A 5,763-nucleotide genomic window follows, 5' to 3' on the forward strand; every position below is an offset into this window, starting at 1 on the left:
GGGTTTCACCGTGTTAGCCAGGATGGTCTCGATCTCCTGACCTCGTGATCCGCCCGTCTCGGCCTCCCAAAGTGCTGGGATTACAGGCTTGCCCGGCCCGCAATTTTTTATATTTTCAGTAGGGACGGGGTTTCACCCTGTTAGCCAGGATGGTCTCAATCTCCTGACCTGGTGATCTGCCCACCTCAGCCTCCCAAAGTGCTGGGATTATAGGCATGAGCCACCGCACCCGACCCTGATTGTTATTTTTTATTTTTATTTATTTATTTATTTTTGAGACAGACTTTTGCTCTGTCACCCAGGCTGAAGTGCAGTAGTGCGATCTCAGCTCACTGCAACCTCCCCCTCCCAGGTTCAAGCGATTCTCTTGCCTCAGCCTCCCGAGTTGCTGGGATTACATGGGTTAGTCACTACACCTGGCTAATTTTTGTATTTTTAGTAGAGACAGGGTTTCACCATGTTGGCCAGACTGGTCTCGAACTCCAGACTTCAGGTGATCCACCCACCTTGTAGGTTCCTGATTTTTAAATGGAGATCACATCTTCGTTATAGGTTGGTGGCAGGGATTATATTAAATAATGCATCTAGAGACCTAGCCATGGTATAATAAATGGTAGCTACTGCCACTATGTATTGAGACCTTACCATGTGCCAGACATTTTAGACACATTATCTCATTGGCTTCTCATAACAATTCTACAAGGTAAGAACTGTTTGTCTCTTTATTACACAGATGAAGAAAATGAGGTTCAAAGAGATGAAGTCCCTTACCTAAAGTCACAGTGATAGAAAGTGACAGAGCTGGGATTTGAATCCTGATCTGACTCCACAGTCCCACATGGTAGGTGGAACCTCTGAGCTACACCTAAACAAAGGGAGCTGATGCCTCAGAACAGGGTGATGTCCCTGGAGACACTAAGCATCCTTGGTGCCTGGTGAGAGCTCCCTAAATATATGTGGGTGGGTGGATGGATGGATGGAAGAAAGCATGGATAGTTCAAACTACTTCAGCCTTGATTCCTCAGCAACAAACACCTCAAACTTGACCCTGCATTGGTCCTTGGCTGTCGTGATCTTCCTTGGACAGAATCACCTTTCAACTCCGGTCATCAGACTTTCCCAGGGCCCTCAGAAAGCCCTTCAGAGTTGTTACTCACAGGCAGGCTGAGGGATTCTTTGGGGGTCTGCAGCTCTCCTCACCTCATCCACAAGTAGGACCATGGCCTGTGCCTCACTACTGCCCCAGGATCACTCTGTTCCCAGCCCAGTCCAGCAATCACTTGTCTAGCTTTCTGGGACCTGAGTACTTTCTTGGACCATGAGTCCTGTGACCACCCTAGCAGCTCTAACCCTCCCTTACCTGAAAGGAGGTGTGAAGTGACCTTGCAGGCCCCAGAGTGGATTGAGGACCCCGTCCAGAAAGGAGGCACCATGTGGGAGAGAATGTAAGGCCTAGGTCTGAATCCAGAAGCTTCCACCCCATGGAGAAGGGCTGGCACCAGCCGGGGGCTGGCAGGGGAGCTGAGCTTTGGAGCCAAGGACTGTACTGCAGTGCAGGGAGAGTGAGGCCAGAAAGGCTGAGACAACTCAGGGAAGGAAAACCTCCCTTCTGGCTAATAGCCAAGCATCGCCTGCATAGACCGACACTCTACTGTCCACAGGGGCAGCAGACGAAGACACATTCAGAGAGGACTAACAGGCCCCCTCAGCTCCCAGTCACAGGGCAGAGCAACCCAGAACAGATGTTAAAGGAACAGAGTTTGAGGCCAGGCAGCCTTGGGTGTTCATCTGTCCCTACTAAGCCATGTGACATTAGGCAAGTGAGTCCACCTCTCTGAGCCTCAGGTTCCTCATCTGTAAAATGGGGATTATAAGAGTCCTTGTTTCTCAGGGACAATGTGAGGATTAAGTGAGATGGTACACATGAGAATGTAGTGCACTACTGGGCATGTGGCAAACATCAGTGATGCTGGTTACCATTTATCATTAGTGTTCCTGTAGACCAGGACTTCTCAACCTTAGCACTATTCACCTTTTGGGCCAGAAAGTTTTTTTGTTGTGGGGAGCTGTCCTATGCATTTGAGGATGTTTAACAGCACCCCTGGCCTCTACCCACTAGATGCCAGTCACACCACACCCCCAGTTTCAACAACCAAAAATGTCTGCAGATGGTGCCGAATGTCTTCTGGAGGGTGAAATCACTCCCCAGCCGTTGAAAACCACCATCCTAAACAATCTGGACTGAGTTTGAATGTCATAGATCCCAAGCTCACAGCTCCATGTAAAGGCCACAAGGCAGGCAGGCCTACTTACAGATGAAGGAACGGAAAGAGCAACAATTACAGATCGAGCTGGCTAGCTCCCATGTACACTAAGAGGCAGGATCTGTAGTCTGCTCTAGGAGCTAACAAGGCCTCTGTGACCCAGTAGGCGACCTCAGTGTCACTCTTTAATTATATGCAAAGTGGTCTTGAGTTAGCTTTTAATTATTCTAGGGCTCTAAACAAGAAAATAGGTAGTTGGTATCTGATTTCTGGCATCTAGATTCTGATTCACTGGGAGAAAATCTGACTCTCCAAAACTCTCTCAGAGTTCATTTAGCCCTTCATTTATGACTCTAGGGAGATTTCTGAGCAAGAACTGTCAGAGCCTGAGTCAGGCCCTGTTCCAGGTGCTGGAGATGCACAAGAGAACAAAACAGGCAAAGTTCCTTCTTCATAGAACTTATAGCAGGAGAATAAAGATAAAATCAAGCAAAAATATTTATCCCTGATAAGGGCAGTGGATAAAAATAAAGTAGAATAGGCCAGGCACGGTGGCTCACGCCTGTAATCCTAGGTCTTTGGGAGGCCAAGGTGGGCAGACTGGCTGAGCTCAGGAGTTCGAGACCAGCCTGGGCAACACGGTGAAATCCCGTCTCTACTAAAATACAAAAAAATTAGCTGAGTGTGGCAGCATGCACCTGTAGTCCAGCTACGCAGGAGGCTGAGGCAGGAGAATTGCTTGAACCCGGGAGGCAGAGGTTTCAGTGAGCTGAGATTGTGCCACTGCACTCCAGCCCAGGCGACAGAGTAAGACTCCACCTCAAAAACAATCAAATAAAATAAGTAGAATAAGAGAACCAAGCGTCGCTGGGTGAGGGGTCTTGTTTTAAAGAGTTTCTAGGAAGACTTCTCTGAGAAGGTACCATTTGAGCCAAGACTTGATGACCTGGCTCCTACATGAGGACGGAGTGTGGGGAAGCTGATGGGAGCAGTGAGAGAGGTGGGAGCAGTTAGAGGCTATTGCAGCAATCCAGGTAAGAAGGAATGCTGGCTTGGACAAGGAGGTGGTGGCAGAGATGGGGCACAGATGGCCAGATTCCAGATGTATTCTGAAGGTAGAGCTGACAGATTTGCTGAGGAATTGGATGCAGAATAGGAGGGAACCAGAGGCAGTCAAGGATGACTCCAGACTTGTGAGCTGAACAATGAGAAGAATAGATTGAGATGGGGAAGTCTGGCAGAAGAAACAAAAAGTTCTGTTTTGGCCATGTTAAGTCTGAGATGCCTACTAGATATTCCAAGTGGAGATGTCATATATGCAGCTGGATATATGAGTTCTGGGAAGAGGGCCAGCCTTGAGCTATAATTTGGAGAGTCATCAGCTTATAGGTGACATTTGAAGCCGCGGGACTGGATGAGATCACCGCTGAGAGCGGAGTATGTGTACATGGAAGTAATGCTTACTCAGCTAGCAATATTCTCTGAGCTTTTACTATGGGCCAGGCCCAGAGCTAGGTGCTAGGTACAGAGATGGACTTCCCTTGGCACCTGCCCCAGAGAAGCTCTATTGCTTACTTAATTTTCCTGCCTAAGTGCTTTGGCCATGTAGAGGATGAGCCTTGAGTTCCTACCCTGCCTCTTAGTCACTTAGTCTTTTTTTTTTTTTTGAGACAGTGTTTTTTTTTTTTTTGAGACAGTGTTTTTTTTTTTTTTGACACGGAGTCTCACTCTGTCACCAGGCTGGAGTGCAGTGGCCGGATCTCAGCTCACTGCAAGCTCCGCCTCCCAGGTTTACGCCATTCTCCTGCCTCAGCCTCCCGAGTAGCTGGGACTACAGGCACCCGCCTCGTCGCCCGGCTAGTTTTTTGTATTTTTTTTAGTGGAGATGGGGTTTCACTGTATTAGCCAGGATGGTCTCGATCTCCTGACCTCGTGATCCGCCCGTCTCGGCCTCCCAAAGTGCTGGGATTACAGGCTTGAGCCACCCGCCCAGCCAAGACAGTGTTTCATTCTTGTTGCCTAGGCTGGAGTGCAGTGACATGATCTTGGCTCACCGCAACCTCCGCCTCCTGGGTTCAAGTGATTCTCCTGCCTCAGCCTCCTGAGTTGGTGGGATTACAGGCACCCACCACCATACCGGGCTAATTTTTTGTATTTTTAGTAGAGATGTGGTTTCTCCATGTTGGTCAGGCTGGTCTTGAACTCCCGACCTCAGATGATCCACCCGCCTTGGCCCCCCAAAGTGCTGGGATTACAGGCATGAGCCACCGCACCTTGCCTCATTTTTTCAACAGACATTTGTTGAGCACCTGCTTGATACAAGGCCCCCATCTAGGCACAAGGGACATGAAAGGAAGCAAGTCAGACACAGTTCCTATCCTCTTGGAGTTTACATTTTATGTGTGGAGACAGACATTGAAAAGGATGCACATAGGATCACAGGATGTGACAAATGCAGTGGAGGAGAAAGATAGGCTGGTGTGAGAGCTGTTAATGGAGGCTCTGCTCTAGCCTGGGACGCAAGGAAGGCTTTTCCAGGAGTCACATTAGAGAAACAATCTATCCAAGCAGGGAACTAGGCTGGGGGAAGTGCAGGGAGCTTTTTAGGTGGAAAGAACAGCATGTTCAAAGGCCTAAAGCTGGAAGGAGGCTGACTTGGCTCCAGAGAAGCTGTTGGGGGAGTGTGGGAGAGACAAGGCAGGGAGTAGGGGTGGGGAGCAGCCAGACCTTTGCAGTCTTATAAGCCTGGTTAAGACATGTGGACTGTATTCTGCGGTCACCAGTGGCTCTGTTGAGGCGGGAAATTAAAAAAAAAAAATTAAAAAGAAAGAGAAATAAGTTTTCCTGTATTAGGCTGACTTGTACCAGAGGCAGCAATAGGCACAACCCAGACCCAGGAAAATTCTTGATAATATTATCTAATGTGCTCTGGAGACTTTCCCAGCACTCCCTCAACATAGGGAGAAGAAAAGCAAATTTTCCTTTGTTTTATGGAATGAGTTTATAGATTCCTGTTCTCTGTGACTAGTGACTTCAAGTATTGTTTTATCTAAGCAGTGGAGTGAAGGTCATGAGCCTCTGAGCTGGCCTGAGTTACAGCCACCTGGGCGCCATAGTGAAGGTTATGGGATAAGCCTGTGCCTAGGCAAACCTAGATAATGGACATCTGGGTTGCTTGGCAACAGTCATGTGCAATCCTGAGTTTGTCCTGCCTCTGTATCCCTGCTTTCACGCCACTGTAAGCTTGCTTCAAGCTAGCCCACCCCCTTTTGTGAAGTGTATATAAAAGTCAAGTGCTGTCTTTCTTCCAGGCCCAATCTTTTGGACATTGAGTCAGTTGGGCCTGAGTGCACTCAATAAATGATTCTGTTTTAGATTGAGACCATCCTGGCTAACATGGTGAAACCCCATCTCTACTAAAAATACAAAAACAAAATTAGCCGGGCGTAGTGGCGGGTGCCTGTAATCCCAGCACTTTGGGAGTCTGAGGCAGACAGAT

General features: G+C 48.4%; 1 protein-coding gene and 1 long non-coding RNA gene across 2 annotated transcripts in view; one reads left to right on the forward strand and one right to left on the reverse strand.

The window, feature by feature from the left end:
- Positions 1-2,520, forward strand: part of LOC105516357 — a 6,651-nt gene extending 4,131 nt beyond the window's left edge. The window contains exon 3 of the long non-coding RNA XR_001002477.1: positions 734-2,520. This is a non-coding gene — a long non-coding RNA (uncharacterized LOC105516357). The remainder of the gene's footprint in view (positions 1-733) is intronic.
- Positions 1-5,763, reverse strand: part of DYNLL1 (dynein, light chain, LC8-type 1) — a 42,152-nt gene that overhangs the window by 6,669 nt on the left and 29,720 nt on the right. The gene's annotated exons all lie outside the window — the stretch shown is intronic.

The sequence above is a fragment of the Colobus angolensis genome, unplaced genomic scaffold, assembly GCF_000951035.1.
Source record: "Colobus angolensis palliatus isolate OR3802 unplaced genomic scaffold, Cang.pa_1.0 Scaffold28, whole genome shotgun sequence".
NCBI lineage: Eukaryota > Metazoa > Chordata > Mammalia > Primates > Cercopithecidae > Colobus > Colobus angolensis.